Genomic DNA, 20,552 nt, shown 5'->3' on the forward strand with positions numbered 1-20,552 from the left:
GAAGGTGTGTTTGGGCTAATTTCAGAGCGCATCTTTTCCTGGGGCCGTCACGATATGCATGGCTCGGTTTTTAACCGTATGGTAAACACCAAACACGCCTCTTCTTCTTTCGCTGCCTTCCATCGCCATGGCGGCCTGTCATCTCATGACACAGGAAGTCGGGAATTAGTGGGCTAACACAACATGCCCTCCGATCGCTAGCTCCCCCGGTTTCGGTCCGCATGTCCACCTGCATCACATCATCACCTGGCCTGCTGTGAGGGGGGCACGGTTCATCTCAACCCCCCCCCCCCCCCCCCCCACCCGTCCTCATCCTCCACCTTAATCTCCAATACAGCTTTTCCCTTCAATATATCACCACGCTCGTTCAATTCCCTCTCTCTCCATTCTCCTGTTTGCAGGCCTCAATAACCCACAAGCCCCTTATACGAAGTGAAAAGGATAAATAATTCTTCAGCATCGCACCATCGTAGCCACAGGACATGTTCTGTTCAGTTATTATCCATCACCCTGCCAAGCGTCCCGGCTCCGGGGCTTCCAGGGGGGGACGGCGGCGGGCCGGGCCGCCTATAGGAGGCAGCTCTCCTCCACGCCTGCCACACTGGATACCGGCAAGGCTGCTGTCTGACAACAAGGGAGAATCTCCCTCCCTCCCTCCCTCCCCCTCCCCCCCCCCCTCTCTCTCTCTCTCACTCTCTGTCTCCCTCTCGTTGTGTTGCGGCCTGTCAGTCCTGCGGTGAAGACGCACGATGACTGCCGTGAAAGGAATACGTTGCGACAGGTGAGGGAGGAGATGAATGCCGCGGTGCCCGTACAGAGGAAAACAAACCGGCGGTTGGTTTAGCGTACAGAAACAAATATTCTCTGAGAGCAAAGACCCCGGGAACAGAGAGAGACGCAGTCGAGACGGGACTGGAAAAAAGTCGACTCCACTTTGTTCTTCTTCTACTACTACTACTACTACTACTACTACTACTACTTCCTCCTCGTTGTAGTTGTGGACGCCCTCTTTTTCTGCTCGTCCACAGATCTCGCGTTAACCTACGTTGTCAAATAACTTGACCGTTGTGATGTACACAACACACAGCTCCTGTTCTGGATGATAGCACCTGCTATTGTGTATGATGTATAGGGCGAGAGAGAGCGAGAGAGAGAGTGGGAGAGAGAGAGACAGCGAGAGACCAAGACAGAGACGGTCAGAGAGAGAGAAGGCATTATATTGAAAAAGAGAGAGAGGTGGACTTTAAAGCACATGACAAGGTGTCTTGTCCCATTAGAGTCGGCGGAGGAGATTACCTAATCGAGGGTGACTGAAAAAAACAGCTTGAGGTGGTGGTGGTGAGGGGGGGGTCAATGGTCAATGGCTGTTTATACAGCCCCCTGGTCGGCAGTATAGACCCCCCAGGGGAGGCCAGAGGACAGATAGGACCATAGTATCCCTCAGGAGGCCTTAAAAGATAAACAGGCACTACGTTCCACCGCCGCTAAATGCGCCCTGGGGGTTCAGCTCACCGACTTTACTAATTATCTCCAGGAGGCGTCCGGCTGGATTCTGGGGTACAATGGGACAACACGGGGCGTTAAGTCCTTTGCGACTGGTTCTAGATTTGATGAAATTAACTCCATTGATTGTTGGAAAAATGTGGATTGTCTGTTGCATCGAACATTCAGCGTTTCCAAACCAGACACGTGGGCGGTAAAAAAAACACATCCACAAACAGCTTATTTCCCGACCGATAAATGAAACAAATTTCGGCTTATAAAAGAGTGCGCTCAGCAGCACAGGTCTCCGTGTTTCTTTGAAGAGTCTTAAGAGTCTTATCGACTGGGGAACCCAGACACGTTTTGTATACGCATCGAAAGGGAATGAAACAGGAGATAAATACACCAGCATCCATGTCTCATATCAACTAAAAAATAAAACTCAAATAATTCAATTCTTTCCTACCGGAGTGCAAGATAGATAGATGGAAAATGTATTGTCCCCTTGGGGACATTTTTCTCAGTGAATAGACAGATACACATGACAAGACAAGACCCCAAGACAGAGAAGGTTGGGTCACTTGTTTGGTTCAAAAAGGGGGGGGGGGGGGTTCTCCGTGATTGGTCCTCACGTGTTTAAGACCCGGTGTAGTGGGCGGGTCACACAGGACCCCAGCGCTAGCTTCACACTCCATCTCTTACATTTCAAAGAGGGGCCGTCTCGATGTCACCATGACTCAGCAGTGGTGGACCACGACAACCATTTTGATCAAGAAGAAGCAACATGAAGGGCTGAACGGAGGTGTAGGATGACCCGGGAACGGAGAACGTGACCGGGAGGAGGCCCCTCTCAGCGTATCAACACCGGCTCCATTACCATGTAGCAAAACAATTACTCTGCTTCTCGCTCTCCCGTGTCCCAGCTTTGATTAACGTTACCAGTTAGACACCAGATAGGGCGCTGGTGCCAACGGTGGGCCTACTTAATATGCACACGCGTTGGGTACTTCTCAAAAAGAAAACAACCACCGTCCACATTGCTCAATGTAATTTATATATTGTATGTGTATTGTAACTGATTCGCATGGTATATCTGTACATCACTATTTTTATGCTTTCATTTGTCGTTTGAAACCGTTATATAAACTCTGCCAACAAAGCTAATGAACAAATTGTTCCCTTGCTCAAAGTTATTACAACCAATTAATGGACAGCAGAAGCAGAACCAAACGGCCCTAATGAAATGAATGACAACCATTCATTGGAAATGCTTGACCCCATGTTAAAGCGCTGTGTTCTCCTCACAAAGAATAATCACATTGGATCTCACCGTGAACGTGCGCACTTGCCGTTGAACCGAATCTTCGAAGCCCATTGAAGACCCGAGCGACCCTAAGACGTAACTTAGGACGACAAGACAGGCATTTTCACTAATCCACTACAATGAGCGTTTCTAATGAACATAACTCCCCCCTCCGTCATGTCCCTAACTACATCGATCTCCTTGGTTACATAGAAGACGGTTTCAGGGAAATAATTGCTGGTAGGAACGGTTTGATTGAGTAATTAGCTTTTTTATTAGCTTTCACAAACCTTTGAAATTTGAGGTCAAGTGAAAGATGCATGGAGTGTGGGTCGGCCAATCAATACTCGAGTCCGGGAGGCAAGGTTACCAGCAAGAGAGGCCGGAGCTCGAGGAACACACAATGGATCATGAAACCCCTATCTCAGCGACAATTAAGCCTGTGTGTTTCCAGCGGTGTAGAAACAGATGACGAAGTAGCTACACAACCGCGTGGGCAGGGATAATGAAATCCCCATCTCTCTCCCCCTCTCTCCCTCTCTCCCTGAGAGAGAGAGACAGATTGTTGTTGTGGTGGTGGGGGGCTCCTGGAAGCTGAAGTGAAGCATTCTGGGTCAGATGAAGACTGCTGTGTAAACGCATGCACCGTTAGACATGTCATGGTAATGGGACCTACGGCGTTACCGACGAGCAAAGTGGCACTTAACGCGACAAGTCAGCCAGCATCAAATTGGATTTTGCCAATACCAATGTATGATATGAAGGCTTTCTGGTTTGCATCCTGATAACCAAAAATGGTTCATCACGTAAACACGGACTACATGGTGTATATGCCCTCCTGCTGAAATGTGGATAATAGCAATGTGCTAGATACAGAGAGAAAGAGCCAGGGAATCACGGCGATGGGACTAAACGTTAGATTTGGTAATAGACGCCAGCACCAGCCAGATTTCATTATACGTCAAAAAGATATGTAAACATAGAAATGACCTGGGGAATCGCAACTTCATAATTGAAGCCACAAACACATTTTAAGAGACAATTTATCTAGCAAACATGTGGTTTGATGAACAATGGATTGCAGGTTTCTGTCAACACGTCATCTTGTTTGTCTAATTGGGCTCAGGCTTCATTAGAATACTCCCAAAGCAAGCAGTTTATCCTCTTAACTCTAGAAAAAAACCATACTAGGTCCTTGCTCCCAACAGCTCCCAACTCAAGATGAGCCATTATTCTACAAGCAATGACAAATCATTAAATCCCCCAATGCAGAGAGCTAAGTCAAAGTAGGAGGAAAATACAGATTTTAGCTACAGGATCAAAATAATAATTTATTTTACAAATGATGGATTGTAGTGTGGGATTTCTTTTCATCCTTGTATTTATTGGATTATATTCTAGGAGGCAGAGTAACATTTTGTAATCATATGAGATTTTCGATATGAATATAAATTCTTTATTGATTGATGACATGAAAAACAACGTTTTCAATCAACGATTTAAGGCTAAGCCTTCGGCTTGAATCACAAATTAAAGATTCAATTTTATATAGCAAAGGAGTTCATTACCAAGAACACCCTGATGCATGTAGTCATTGGTTTTCCAAAATCAGCATAGAACAGCCATCTATCTATCTATCTATCTATCTATCTATCTATCTATCTATCTATCTATCTATCTATCTATCTATCTATCTATCTATCTATCTATCTAGATCTGAAACACAACAATGTGTTACATTCCTGATGTGCACCGAAATTGCATGAGAGGATTAAATATCCCATTCCTGTAATTCCCTCAAGATGCTTTTATAATGTGCTTACAGAGATTATGTGTGTAATCTTTCCAGAGGCAGGCCTAGAGTGCTCCTCCGGCCACGTCCAGCAGTTATCCAGTTATTGTGAACACTCAACCTGTCAACATTACTCATCACACGTCCACTCTTCATCTGTGACACCAGGTAGTTTGCCAAGTGCCCTATAGTTTCCTTTATTCTTTACATTTTACAGTTTTACAGTTACGGCTCCTTCTATCGATTTGCAATCATTTTTATGTCGGAAATGATGTGCCATTTTCTTTGCTGCTTGGCTAAATCCTGCCAATGTGGGGGATTTAAACCCACAGGATGGTTTGAACACGATACATAAAGATTTCAGATCTGCCTCATTTGCCCTATTGAGCTTTAACCCGCGGTTGTGAATCTGGTCCTTTGTAAGTAAGTGATTTCACGCTCAGGAGAGTCCCATACAAACACATAGAGGGTAATCTGTATCTCCAGGAAAAAACACATTCATTACTGGGGATGGCTTGCCCACATAAATCACACTTTGTTCCCTTACTGTGGCTCTCTAATCATCTTGTGTTGTGGAAGTCTAGTGTACATCCGTATCGGCATAGCAACAAATCACACATGTTTCTGCTTTGTCTTAATGGAATCATTATACTGGCATATACAGTATATTTTTGTATACCGGGAGTATCAAGGACCTTTCGGCTTTAGTTTCATTTTTATCATTAAAAGGAGCAGGAGAAGATGGAGACCCTGTTAGAAGTTAGACTTGGGGAGACCAGGGTTCACTGTAAAATATAATCATATACCCTATCATACATTAGACACATCAGAAGGGAATGCCTTCAGATGCAAAAAAAAATATCCTTCTTTCAATCTGGATGAGGAAAAATAACTGTCACCGCCCATCAAATTCCATCAAAGAATTTTCTATAAACACACAGGGAGAAAAATAAAATAATTACTTCTAAAGCCTCATCTCCAACTTCGAGATCAGTGAGGGACCTTGAAGTCCCTTATTTCCCAGAGAAAAGCATATGCGAAATCTCGCAGGATGAATGTGACAACCTGTCGATGAACAATGGATGGAGCTAACCGGGAATCAGACGAGCCAGGGTTCTCTTCCCTGGGAGACTAGAGTCAAAGTTCTGCCCCTGCTTGGCCAAACCTGTCACTGTGACAGCCTGTGAAAGGGTCTGAAGGAACAAAGTGGCCCCACAGAACCGCGGAACGCAGGCCGGATCAGAAAAGTATATTAAATAGAAACACAAACAAAAAATGACCCAAAAAAGGGCTTCAAATGTTTCCTGCTTTAATCAAGTCCTCAAGTGTTTTTATTGGGAGATGTTTCTGCCATTTGGATTTGTTTTTGAGGGGTTTAAAATTGCTGGATGTCGTAATCAGCTTTGTCTGTCAGGAAAAGAATATGAATGAAACATAACTGTTGAACCGCAGAGAGACGAGATGTAATCAAATCAGTTCTTGTATGCTATGGGAGGAATACAAAGGGAGAGGATTTGATTCTGTTCTATATTCATCATAACCTCCTCCCTCTCATGCACAAAACAGGATGACGCTGCTGAATTTGGCAGTAAAAAGCCAAAAGCGAAACGAAGAAAGATAACATTGCACAAAAATGACCTGAAATCTCAATCATCTTGTGAAGAGCTCTAAAACATGCATTAAGTTTTATCAAACCTAAACCAAGCTTTGTCAGCCCCTAAAAACAAACCATTAACGGTTTATATTTGTTTATTGGCATACACTTCACCAGGAAAATACCAATAAAGCATATGTGCAGAATAAGGATTTCAAAGATCCAATCAAAGCCTGGAGTGCGAGGCAGCCCGGAGTGTGTGCCCCAAGTTTAATTGAGCAACAACTTTTATGCTCTTCCGAGTCAGTCCACCTCAATTCAAATCCACCCCAGGCTCCTGCGATATTTTCACTCATAAAAGATGCAGCATCTGAGCTCTCTGAGCGCTCAGTGATTACCAACCCTGGCGTTTTAGTAGAAACCTGTCTGACTCTCTCTTAGCATGTATTATTATCTGTATGACTGTATGTTGGTTCATACGGTTTATTTATTCAGCAATATGACTGGGAAGGTTAGTGTAGTGGCTATTGCATTCATCCCCATGTCCACAGACTACCTGAAGGCATCTTTGTAAACCTGATCCATATAGACATGCATCTAATTTTACAGTTGTTTTGGATAAGAATTTAGTCACAAGTAGATTTAACTATAATTAAATAAAATTATATCGATAGTTAATTGGCCATCGAATATTGAAAAAGATAAAAACTAGATTTATTCTTATTATAATAACTTTGTTCAAATGCCTCATACCACATATGATGCATTTAGATTGAAGGTTATTTTATTTTCTTAACAACTTAATTTATACATTTTCAAGACAAAAACAAGACAATTTTCCTAAGAGGACGATAAATGGAATGTGAGATTGCTGATTATTTTAACATCCAAACCTTTGAAAATAAAGAAAATAGAACATCTTCTGAAAAACAATCAATAGTAATCTGTTCCCATATCTGTATCCTGACTTTAGTATTTTCCATGTGTTCAACGTACATGTTCAAATTCGATTAAAGTTGAAACATTTCAACTAGCTTGTAGCTTAAAGAAAGTTCCACGTATCTGAAATCAATGCTGATCGATAGTGATTTCAATCCTGTCATCAATAAAATCACATTGGATAACTAATCTAATCTACAAATACAAAATGCCAGCCCATACCTCTCTTTGTTTACCGGAATCATACTATTGGCACTCCAAAACCCTTATATATGATACATCACGTCACAGAGTCAGTGGACAGAAGACTGTTATCGGTTTTTTTTTCGTTTTTTTTCGCTCAATCGTTTTCAAAGTGACTCTCAATCAAATAAAAAAACAGCCATATTCTTTTCATGAATACCCTTATCATTTTCTCTAAAGCTATATCATTCGTGCAGCTCTCAAACCTGATCATAAACGCGGTCGCTCAGGCAGGGATTTCTGTATGTACTATCGACTCTGCAAGGTCTTTGAACTCCGTCTCGTTCTCACAGGGGAGAAGAATTTCCAGGACTGTCTCCTTGCTACGCTTGACAGCTGTATACATTTGCACTATGCTAGCACGGTTCAAGGTAACGCCATCCATAATGGATTGGCGGTCGTGCAAGTGGAGCACGTCACCTCGATTCACCGGTGACAGTGGGACTTGACTATGAAATGAAAGGGGGACTAACCCTGAATATTCAGGGGGTTGGTTTTAAGTGCCAATGCCTTTCCATCAAGCCTTCAAGGGACCACTTATGAAAAAAAAGAAGGTTTTTTTGCCCTCAGTGCTCAGAGTTCATTTGTCATTAATGTTAATACAATATTTACGCACCCTTGTTCTTTGATCTAAATAACACATTCCCAACAGTTTTTCCGCTCACGAGAAGTTGGGCGTGCCGTCGTAGCCTTGTTTTCTAACATTGTCATTGGGAGCTTTCATAAAAGCTGATTAGTCCATGCTGAATCTTCCAATATTGCTAAATATTGCAAAAAATTGCCTTCCTCAAGAATATTAGATTTTCTTGTGAGAACGATCGCTTTGACTTCTGCCAAAGTCAGTCCACACCATTGAGATCTGCTGTACTGCACTGGGAAGGATTTGGACCGAAATGAAAAGCAAGGCAGAGGCATTCTTATTTTAGAATTTAAACGGTTGTTGGCAGTTGATGGCTATCCGCAACTTTAATAGTTAACCGCTTCCTTTGGGCATCTCACACACTTAACACTGCACACAGAAATTGCTCTGGCACAAACAATGACATGCTCTGGGTAATCTCTGGAACACATTTCCATGCAGTTTCTGCTTTTTGTTTTGTTGATATTTCTAATGCAACATACACTACTTCCTGGTATAAATTAACGATTGTTAGAGTTCCAGTGTTAGATTTTATAATCTTTTATAAAAGTACTAAATAGTTTAGCAAAATTAACAACCGTATAACAACAAAACAAAGGCAAAATAAAAACATAGGAACTATATACGCAACATTAACTTAATATATAATACATAATAAAAATATCTCTAATCTCCTGAAAATCCCAGTGTATGTCGTCTTCTGTCTTAGCTGGTGTCTTGTCCCGGTCTCTCCGCTAGCGTCTCAGTCGTAGCTAGTTAGCATGCTAACGGCCTCCTTTCCCTTTATTACTGTGATTCTGAAAGGGCAAGACGATTCAAATCAGCCTCTTCCTCAAGGGTCTACACTTCAGCATTTCTACAAAGTTCCCAATACGTCCTGGACCCAATGCTAACACATTTTCAGCAAACAGCTCACATACCGCGGCCCAACCACAAGCCATCTCGCTACTCTTCTATCGGTCCTGTTGCAGGACATTAATTAGCCGGCCCCCGCCATTAGCGGGCCGGCTACCTTCCCCAAGTTACAGCTGAGGTTGGAGGGCGCCGGCGTCTCCCAGTCAGACGCTGAAGGGGCCCCGGAGAGACGAGTTGGGTAACAGACGGGGAAGGTGAGGTGAACCGTCCTCAGCACGTCACTTGCGGTAATTGCATCCACTTGATTAATTGAAGTTAACGTGCCGCCGTCTCCTAGCTTGAAACGCACCGTGCCTGCGTCGGAGGGGTCAGCCCGCTCCCATATATTCACCTGAAGGAGACCATGACGTTTCCACAGCGTTGATTTAATTAGCAGGGGGAGGGGGCAGCAGGCAGGTGTGTATATTTGAAGATGAAATCGATTATTTACGATTGAAAGGCTCTTTGTTAGCCACTTTGTTGGCCACTTTGTTAGCTAGTGCTGTTGTTGTGAAAAAGAGCAGCAGTAAAATGGGGGGTCAATAATAGCATAAATTAAAAACGAGGTTTTTAATTTGAAAGCAAATTGCCACACATTTTTTTACACTTGGTTTGAGATAGGCTAATTTTTTCCTATCCTGATTGTTCCAAGCAATCCAATTATCACAACTGTTTATCCCGGTCCAGGGGGAAGTGGTTCACCTTGGTCGTGTCGGGAGCGTGATTAGGGAAACTATTGATCCGTGTTTGTGGATAACTTCTCCCGATCGTGAAAATACTTTGTGTCTTAAACTCTTGTGTGTGGATAGATGCGTGCACTTAGAGAGCTATTAAATCGACTAATAAATCAACCAGCTCTATGGTTTCATTGGTATTCTTATGGCCTATTATCCTCGGCCATACTCTGGTGGGCTATGTTAAAGAGCTCTTGCTGTTTACTTCCTGAAAGAAAGTCGTTCCCTGGAAGCAAACCACGGGTTAAAAACGCAGAACAGAAACATAAACGTTAGGCCGATGGAAGTGTACATTTTCATCGGGGGATATTTACATGTTAGAAATAACACGCGTGACACTAAAGTCAGTTGTTTTGTCATGTTGCATTACTGGAAAAACCACGGAGGAGAAAAACATGAAACAGATCCAAAGCACAAACAAACAAAGGAACTGGAGGTTTAGTCATTAGCAGCAGAAGAAAGCCTTTCATCCTGTGAATTAGACCATTACACTTTTCTCTGATGGCTTCCTCGTGGGATGGGTCGATATATCCAGCTACTCAGTCCTTCGTTCCTCCCGGCGTGTCCATACATTATCTATTTTTCCTCCACAATTATATTATTATACCGTCAAGTATAATACAAGTAGCGCCTCGCTCTCCCCCACCACAGAGCTGCTCACGCAGTCCCTTGCATCCCCCCCCTCTTCCACATGAAACAAGTGAAACTGCGTTGGGAGGTTGGCTGTGAGCAAACTGAGCTTGTGTGTGTTTGTGTGTGTTTGTGAGCAAACTGAGCTTGTGTGTGTTTGTGAGCAAACTGAGCGTGTGTGTGTGTGTGTGTGTGTGTGTGTGTGTGTGTGTGTGTGTGTGTGTAACGCTTATTTGTGTCTTTTCATCGCACTAGGCTATGGGGTTGCTTTGCAGACTTGAATTCACATTTGCTGATTAGCATATCTCACGCTTTGTATAATGGTATGTTGGAAAAATGAATGTTTTACCCAATTCAAAAGGCAAATAATCTATAATTATATAGCTAAAACAATGTGCATTTTAATGCAGAACTAGGGAGAAAATTTCCGCCTGAAGTATATTTGATAAATGTATTGGGGGGATATTGCAATGCTTGGAGGAGGCTCCGAAAAGATTTAACGCAGGTCAAACAAAAAATAAAAGACAATTTCAACGTGTTGACATATGCTAAGACATAAACGCTGTGCTACACGTCAGCCTCAATACTTCTGCCCCATAAACCACAAACCCACCAGCAGACTGCACAGGAGGGTCAAGCAGCCTTCTGTTGCTGCTTGCGTGTGTGCGTGTGTTTGCGTGTTTATCTTCGTTTTTTTGTATATCTGCTTGTGTGGGCTTGTGTGCTTGTGTGCATACGTGTGTGTGTGCGTCTCTGTGGTTGTGCATCATTGTTCGAGAGTGCATCTGCGTGTGCGTGGTGTGTCTGCTTATGCGTGTCTGCTTGTGTCGGCGTGTGTGTGGCTGCATGTGCATCTGCGTGTGCGTGTCTGCGCATGTCTGCTTGCGTGCGTGCGAGGTCACGAGGACCACACCAGCATGCGGCAACAGCGGCGGCGGCATGGAGCAGAGATGTCCTTCACCCGCACTGCGATACAGTCAACAACCGTCATAATCCGGGCGCTCTGGGCTCCATCCGTCTCTGCAGACCCCCACCCCCTCCCCAGACACCACCCCCAGCCCCCAACACCACAACCTTCCACACAACCCCTAGCCCACAACCCCCAAAACCCCCCCAACCCCAGCCCACAACCTTCTACACCACACACGCTTCTTTGCATATTGCAATAATACTCCCCCCTCCCCTCCCCCCCACCCAGCCGCTCTTCCAGGTCCTTTTAATCTTCTGTTCACAGGGAGGAGCTGTGCTGAGCATAGCCAATACAGGCAGAGGGCAATGAATAAATTAAGCATCAGAATCCATGGAGGCGACCCACCACTCACGGTTCCCGTTATTTTCCCACATTTTAAAATAGTCAGGCAGGAGCGGGAGAGAGCGGGCGAGAGAGCAAGAGAGAGAGCGTGACAGCGAGAGAGAGAGAGAGCGTGAGAGCGAGAGAGAGAAAGCGTGAGAGAGCAAGAGAGAGAGAGAGAGCGAGAGACTAGTGACTGTAAATAGTCAGCCATCAGGGGGGAGCGTGAATTATTTATTACTCTTACTCCTGTTCTGCTGCAGAATGAGGGGGAGGCTGATTTCAAACACAGGGTGATGAGGGAGGGAGGGAGGGAGGGAGGGAGGGAGGGAGGGAGTGGTGGAGGGGGAGACATGATACCTTCTAGAAATGTCACGTGACTCGTCGGTCTCACGCAGATTTGGATGATCAATCACATTTTTTTCCTTTGCAGTTGGCCTACTTTTCTCTGCGATGCGTCTTGTGGCGTGGGATGGCAACTTTGGTGTCACCTTGATTGCACCCTGCATCTTTGATAACCGGGTGGTGGTGGTTATAGGGGTGGAGGCGGTGGTGGTGGTGGTGGTGGTAGGGGTGGAGATGGTGGTGGTGGGGATTTGGGTTATGGTGGTAGGGGGGGTGGTGGTATAGGTGGTGTCGGTATGTGTGGTGGGGGTTGTGGTGGTGATGGTAGGGGTGGGGGTGGTGGTGGTAGGGGTGGCTCCCCCTCCATCCTCCTCATCTGGGACTTTGAACTGTAAAGTCTGGGCTTCAGATGGATGCCGGGGACGTCCTAATACGTGTGTCTCCCGGGACAGTGCTGTGAGTAAATCCACAGCTCACAGCCTGAGCCGCTAAACATAACACTTATGTGGGGCGCATCTCTCGGAGACGAGCGCAGGCCGCTAAAAACCTCCTCAGGACGTCTGGATCAGAGACGAAACATTTACATTCCCCACTCTCGCTCCGCAGTATTTTGGGTTGTTGACTTTCTCTTCGTTCCGCTGGTGTGTGGGTTTGTGTGGACTTTTACTTTGAAGGAGACACTCTCGCTATGGTAAACCACTGCACCACTGCACTGCCATCCATGGAATAGGATTTAGTTGGGGACCCTCGGCCTGGCTCATTAGAATGGCCTGGATAAAAGCCAGAGTGGAGGTCGATGCACTGTTACTATTCATGTATGGCAACAGTAACCTTTCCAATGTCCTGCTATTGGCCGTGTTGGAACAGGCGTAATACCCTTTACATGTTAATGCACATGCCCAGCATGTTTGCCTTTAATTATTTTGGCACAGAGGCGTCCTCAGAGAAGGTTAGATCTTTTTTTGTTTGTCCTATATAGCTCTCTCGCCTCTGCTCGCTCGCTCGTGTTCTGCTCCCAGTCGACATTGAGAAAAAGTCATTTCAAGCTTTCCCCAAATGGCCGAAGGCGTTTTGACAGTGATTGATTGGGACATTTCTACAGCTCTCCGTCATAATCCTCCGGTCATTAATGACATGGAGACTTTCCCTCCATTCGAATGTTTCTCCACCGGTCTGCAATGTCTGACAAAGGGAGCTCAGTCTCTTCCCTTTTAATGAAGACAAATTAGACTTCTCCTCAGGGTCTCGTAGGCCACGGACTGTACGCTGGCCACGTCGAATTAAGCGCTGACGCAAATTCAGAAAAGATTAGCAATAAGGTTTTCTCTGTGAATAATTCTATAATTCTATAATGTACGACCCCTTTCGAAAATAACATTGAACTGTTGAAGAATGCGTACAATAGAATTATAATCGACTTGTCACATTAACGATAACGTGTGTTTGTCCCTTTCTCGTCTTGTGCTGCTCGGTCACAGCGTACTCAAGCTAACGGTCATAAAAAGAAAACTGGGTTTGAATCGTACGATAGTAACTCATAATTAACGACGATTCAATAAATGTTATTTACAAAGTTCTCTGCAAAATACGTCCCAGTGGGTCGACCCCGAAAACGTCAGTCTGCAAAATAATGAGACTCAATTAATTTAGTCATAACTCTAAATAAAAATCCAATTCTGTCGTGGGAGTAATCTCCCCGTTTACCCAAACTTTGATACCAGCTGTTTCCCACCCGCCATTTCTCAAAGTGACAGAGTAAAGAGATCCGGTGCCCTCCTCCTGTTTAATTAAAACCTCACTATGCCACAACGTATTAAAGCCTAGGGAACGGGAAGAAGCATGGCAGCTGCCAGCAAAACATTATATAACTATTCACAACCCACAATTTAAAAATAGGTTAAATAAAAACAATAAAAACGCACAGGGGGCCCATGGCTTCCTGGATCCAACTGTCAGGAAAATATCCCATAATCACGTCCAATTTGGATAAATGTCTTTCTCTCTCTGCGTGAGCTGCAAGCCCGACCCGAAATCCCATATTGTGGAGGTGACCTACTTTGGAGAGGCATGTCTTAGATTGATCTAAGTATGACACAATGTAATGTTAAACCCAGAATAGCCGAGCTGCGAGGTGTGAGCCTTTCCTTCCTGGGCGATAACAATAGGCAACAGGGGGATATTATCTCTGCAAATCCTCCACTTCAAGCACCCTCCTTGGAAAAAACATGTATCAAGTGTTGAAAAAACAACACTTGATACACGTACACTCATGACGGGCGCATGGATACATATTTAATATTGATAATGTATATATTATTGACGATACCTACCTATCGTTACTTTAATGCCGTTGTCCATTGTTTCCTGGCCATCTTTATCACAGACACACAAAAAGTGTCTTTCGTACACACACAAACACTTTTTCTGCACACACACACACACACACACACACACACACACACACACACACACACACACACACACACACACACACACACACACACACACACACACACACACACACACACACACACACACACACACACAGGAGGACCGAAACGGAAAAATATGTTAAATGGATGGATATCTTGTCTTTGGAACTTTCTGAGTACCCCTTTGAAGATTACAATCCTCATCAACATTTCCACAAGTAATCAATCATTCATGGGCGTCTTTTTTTTGTTGTTGGTTGAAGTTCAAGTAATTTCGACAATCATTTCTACATTTAGTGATTGAGATTGCAAGATGGCAAGTCAGAACACTCAATACACATTTATCAATAACACACGCAAATCTCTAATTACAAAGAATAATTTATCGGTCCGCCAACCAAGTCATCAGGGTTCCTGAAGCAAAACCAAACACGCGTACCGCTGAACCATTGTACGCGATCATGACTGCAAATGACTCCCGCGGTTCAGCCATGCATATCACAAAGAGAAAATTTATTAACTCCGCCTTTATTTTGAAGCTTTGTCGGAGCTTAACCAAGGCATTTCTTCAAGGGACAACTGATGATGAGGACATTGTTCCACAGCTCCGGAAGAATTGCAGCAAGGTACGAGGGTGTCGACGATGTCAGCCTCATTCCCCTGGGTCATCGCCACGGTAACATGCCGTAATCACTCGGTCAAAGTGTGGATCACATCATCCGTCTCTAAATGACACCCTGGTTGCCCTCCGGTTTTGTTGTTGTTGATTCTTATCTTAAGAAAAAAAAATCTCACCGGTGAAAACCCGGTTGCACCCTCCGTTTCAAAGGCCGAACCCATTAGCGAGTGAGTTATGTGACCATGGGCTGCTCATGAAACGATCACATGTATGCATTTTTCAGGGCTCGCGTCATGGCTAGTAATGTTGAGCCTCTAAACGGACGCTTTCATCCAAAGTGGCTCGCAGTGATTCAGGGCATCATTAATCAGCATCAAGGCGTCGAGCATCTTGCTACAGATGGACCGCAGAATCCAAAACACCCGGAACACTTTATGCACTCTGCCCGGCTCGCAGCGGGGGGGCTTTGCTTGTTGCATCATGTCAGCTTTGAAATGTATTGCTGCTGATACCAGCAAAACCGTACTCGTAGGTTGTTTCTATTAGTCTCTTTGTAATTTAAAGTTGGGAATGGCTTCTTGTGTAAAGTAAGACTCTGAGACTCTGAGGCGGTGACTTTCTTTCAGCAGGGAGGAGGAGTGCGTGACAGAGATAGTTAGGAGTCGGTCGGAACAGAGATAAACCGCTGGTGAGTCACACTGCCGTCCATCTCCCCCATTTCCCCCTAAAGCTAGGAAGAACCCTCAATATGTTTGACACGGCATGGCGGCTTCAGTCAGGAGCATTTATTATCTACAATGTGTCATTTATTTAGTTTATTTCTTTGCGCCGTTTTATCTTCCCCTTCCCTAATAACACCGTGTCACGAGTCCAAATCATCGAGTGGTTTATCACGGTGTTAATTGCCCTGTCAGTTTGAAATATGCGTCTCCCCGTGCATTTAAATAATGTCCTCAACCGACGGCGACAAACAAGATCCAGAGCCCCTGAGCCAAGCAGCACCAACGTGCTAGTCAAACTCAATATGTGAGTTCACAAGGCAGCACGGAAGAACAGGTGCTCAGTAGACTTGCTGAGTGTCTTAAATACGCCGAAAGCAGGGAATGGCCGTGAAACCGAGGTGATTTTAGCCCATTTTCTCGTCATAAAGAAGCCCACTTTACATCCAGTAATGCCATCACGCCTGACAGGTCCTTCCTCCGAGCTAACTGGCTGCACTAGCGCTGGGGAGTCCCCAGCCACAGCTGCTCGGAGAGCTCATTTATTTGAGCTGTATCAGGTCATATGACTTCTTAATGCTCGTGTAATGACTTTTGTTTTAGGGCCCGCGAAAGTTGACACACAATTACTTTTCCGGAGCCACGCGTGACATTGATGGAGCCATTAGTGAAAGAAACCGGGGGGGAACGCAGATACATCAATTACACATCGTGGAATATTCTCATGTTTCTGCTTTAATGGATGCAGACAAACAAATTGAATTTTACACAAAATATAAAAATGTCCCTAAATCTGAAGGCAGGATTTCTTTAAGCATTTCCTTTATTTCCAAATACATCTGTGAACTTCACTGTCACTTTCTGAGGTCTGCTTGCTTTTAGCACAAGCTCTTTCGACCCTTAAGCCATTAAAAAGCGGGCTAGCGTTCCCCGGCCTTCAACCACAGGCATGTCTGTGACACAGGGAAGTGCACCATCAAGGGACAGACAATCCCCTGTTATTTGCATTCCTAGTCCTCCTCGCAATCAATAGGATAATGCCGGCTCTTCCCCATCGCGCACGTGATTGACACTCCACCCCCGTCAATCTATTCAGCACTTCACTCTGCAGGGGGTTGAACCCTCAATGATAGCGGATCAGACCACTGCACCCTATGCTTTAGTGTAACGCTAGACTAACTCATTATCACAGGGAAGAGGGGTGTCTTTGTATGGCTAACACAGCAATGCTCTTAACAGCCAAGCAGAACCCCCCCCCCCCCCGAATACCTTCAACCCACCCAGCGGGGAACATAAACACGATCCATGTGCATTCGTTAACCCAGCGGCTCGCCATAGCCGGTCTGAACACGTGTTCGCGGCAGACTCGTGCTTTGTGGCTCGTTCCTTCCGTCTTTGTGTGCGTGCGTGCGTGCGTGCGTGCGTGGGTGCGTGCGTGCGTGCGTGCGTGCGTGCGTGCGTGCGTGCGTGCGTGCGTGTTGCTTTTCATCAGAGGGTTTGTTCTCCCCGTCGAGGTAAGACATTCACTGAGCAGGGGCTGTGCTGCATGGGGCTGCGGCGGCGGCTCCAGCTAATGGGCCCCCGCTCCCGCAGTGGAGCCCGTAAGGGAGCGAGATGTGGTGCCGGCCCCGGAGCTGGCTCCACGTGGGAGGAGAGCTAACACGGGTGGGAGCAGGGTAGAACAAGGTCTGCCCGAGAGGGGTCTTGATCTCTGGCGGTTTCTCGCTCTCTCTTTCAACGTCTCTCTCCCTCTCTCGTCTCTCGCGTCTGCGTTCTCGGCCCGTCCGTCTCTACTTCCACCTCCACGTTTATGTCTCTGTCAGTTTCTCTGTCCCTCCCTCAAGCTCTACATCGGTCTCTCTTGCTCCATCTCCATCTCCGAATCTCCACCGTCTTCCTCTTTGTTTCTTGGTCCGTCTGGCTCCAAGTTACCCTGCTCGCATCTGTTCCTGTCCATCTCATTCCCTCCCCTCTCTTCCTCCCTCCCTCCCTCTCATCTGAGTCTGTCCATCTCAATCCCTCCCCTCCCCTTCTCCCTCCCTCTCCCTGATCCGTTTCTGTCTGTCTCCATCTTTCCCCTCTCCTCCCTCTCCTGTTTCTGTTTGTCTCGATGCCTCCCTCTCCTTCTCTCTCTCTATCTCTCTTTCCTCCATTATCCCTCTCTCTCCCCCTCTGACCGGCTGTCTGTCTCTCCCTCCAGCTCTCCCGCCAACCTCTCTCTGTCTGTCTCTTTCTCCCTGCCTCTTCCTCTCATTCGATCCCCCTGCTTCCGCTGTCTGTATTCTGCTGTCTTATGTTTCCCTCGGACACAGACAAAACTAATCCACAAACATCTTTCTTGTGTTTCACAAAGCGAGGCAGAGGGTGCATGTTTTCCCGTGTTGTGCGTGCGTTGTGCGGTGCTTGTGTGTTTGCCACTGTGTTGTGTTTGTTTGAGTGAATGCACAGAAGGCAAGGGCGGCAGAATAAACTGCAGCGGGGCTTCGACTATACGAGGGAAACGTGAAGCCAACGCAGTGGGAGTCGTGTACGGCTCCACTAATGGCTTCCCTCAGAGGACACAGACTCTTTGTGTTCCACGTCGGCGATGGCCGTCTTCTTTCCCCAACGTCCCTCAGCACTGCGGCACGTCAGAGTCAGTCAGTCTGTGTGTCACGTGAGCTCGTTTATTCAGAAAGAGGGTGTAAATGAGTGCGAGGCGGTGCTGCTGGCTGCTCTCAAAAAGGAAAGACTTACCGGAATACGTCCTCTGAGATGTGTCTGGCAGCGACGACTTCAAAGCAGACTGCAGAGGAAGAGAGAGAGAGAGAGAGAATGACACCTTGATGTTCAGGCACAAATAACATTTGATGCACGCGTTACCTGCCTGTGTTATTGTCAGAGTCGTGGAAAGGTTCAATCCACGGTTCAGTCGCTCATTGTGTTTCCGGACACAATGGGAGGTGATTTGACATTTGTGGAGCATTGGGACAAACGTCCCGGGGAACTGCTTCTGTTCGGGATCAATTCTGCACCAGAGAATAAATGATCCGATAATGAGGATTTGGTTGTTGTATTTTTGCTACGGATTTCTTTCTTCATAGCTCTTTTTACATGCTATTGATCGATCTTCGTCAGGAATCTCTAAGAGATGCAGGAGCAAACCATGAGGTTCTACCACACTGGGTGTAGCGTTGCGTTGCTAAGCTATACCAGACCTCTGGTAGACGCGCAGTTAAAGAACCAATCATTGCCATCCAATCCGATGTACCATCATTTACTATTGATTCCTTGTTATCGACGCTGTGTTCTCTTCTGGAGACAGTATTAATTTATGGAGGAGAACCCACTAATTCATGTTTAACCGATTGCTCTTAAATACTAACTCAGATATACTCAGTGTATGAGCGTTAATGATGACTCTGACCTTTACTGTGCCTCCACATGTAATTTATGCCAAGTGATGTGCTGAAGCAGTATTAACTTCAACCCCCCCCCCCCCCCCCCCACCCCCCCACCCCCCCCCCCCACACACACACACACACACACACCACTTTAGTTCATTCATAACCTTGAAGCAAATATCCTTTATTCATTGGAAAAACAGACTTCACAACTAACACTTTCTCACCAATAGAAAACTCGGAATTGAATAAAAGAAAGATTTTTGCTGCATCATCCAGCACTTATCCTAATAACATGTTTGCCTCTTTGCAACATGTTTGGCAGATTTTCACAGGATGCTGGGAGCCCAACACCGCCATAAAGTCAACCCGGGAGACTAAGGGAGAGGCGTGGCGGCTGATTCAGGGTTTGATAGGAACAAAGCGAAGAAACAGAAAAACGAGTTTGCACAACAGTTTATCAGGTAGTTCCACAACAAGAGAGGATATGTCTCATTGTGTGATTCCTCTCCTCCTGCCACGCGTGGTTGCCGTAGCGACCATCTTGATTAGATCTCGACAGTTCTTTGTATCAGCACTCGGCCCTGGCGATTCGGTGCCCGTGTCCGTTTCCAATCAGGCCGTGTTTACCTCCCGCCGCGACCTCGCCTCCCACTTAGTGGAAACAAGACAGCGCTACGGGCATGGACAACCAGACTGACTCAGCCACCTGCCCAAGGTTACCCCGGAACCATCCACCGCACATCTAAGGCTCAACATCCTTTCTTCCCCTCTCACTCATCTCGAGACAAAGCCGGCGCCCTTGGCTCGCGGTTACAACATTCAAGTCCGACGCGACGCCCGAGAAAACCCATGAAACGCAGGACGCCTGGCTATTGTTATTCTTATGAATACGCTGCATTATTTCTCAATTTTCTAAATCGTACCGTTGTCACTCGTCAGCAGTCCTGTCGAACTAAGACATCGGGTCGCGCGTACAATTTCACGCATGCGTGCCTGCCTGCCGCGTCTCTGCCCTGTCCTGCCCCCCCCAAAGAACGCCCCGGTAATGGGCTTTTATACATCCTAATAATATCCTCTACACGACCGACATTACCAGCATCGCTTAGGTATACCTGAATGTGGTGTGATGCTGTGATCACGGCACATACATGCAAATGAGGTCGTTATTGTCTTAGTTACCGATAGTCCCAAACAATGGTCCCAGACATTCAAATATATTTGTTCCCCCATCACGGCTTTATTTTTATCCCATCCTAGCGTAATAATTCATTTTTCTTTCAGGTGTTTTTTAAAGAATATGCAAGGGGCTCTAATAGTATTCTGTGTGCCGTCCCTGGAGTCCCGGGTTCCAGCGTCAAACCCAGGGAATCCTAATGGTTGTCGGAGAGGTAATTTGGTTTATACTTTTGTCCTGTAACAGAGTGGGTCTACTCTGTCTTTGCACAGCCGGCGAGCACACCCAAGGGCAAACAGCCATTTGTTTTGTGTTGTGCCGCGCCTTAGATCACT

General features: G+C 45.8%; 1 protein-coding gene across 1 annotated transcript in view; it reads right to left on the reverse strand.

Moving 5' to 3' along the window:
- lrfn1 (leucine rich repeat and fibronectin type III domain containing 1) overlaps positions 1-20,552 on the reverse strand; it is an 86,288-nt gene that overhangs the window by 21,939 nt on the left and 43,797 nt on the right. The window contains exon 2 of the mRNA XM_030381287.1: positions 18,394-18,442. The gene's annotated coding sequence lies outside the window, so the exon portion shown is untranslated. The remainder of the gene's footprint in view (positions 1-18,393; positions 18,443-20,552) is intronic.

The sequence above is a fragment of the Gadus morhua genome, chromosome 16 (genome assembly GCF_902167405.1).
Source record: "Gadus morhua chromosome 16, gadMor3.0, whole genome shotgun sequence".
Lineage (NCBI taxonomy): Eukaryota > Metazoa > Chordata > Actinopteri > Gadiformes > Gadidae > Gadus > Gadus morhua.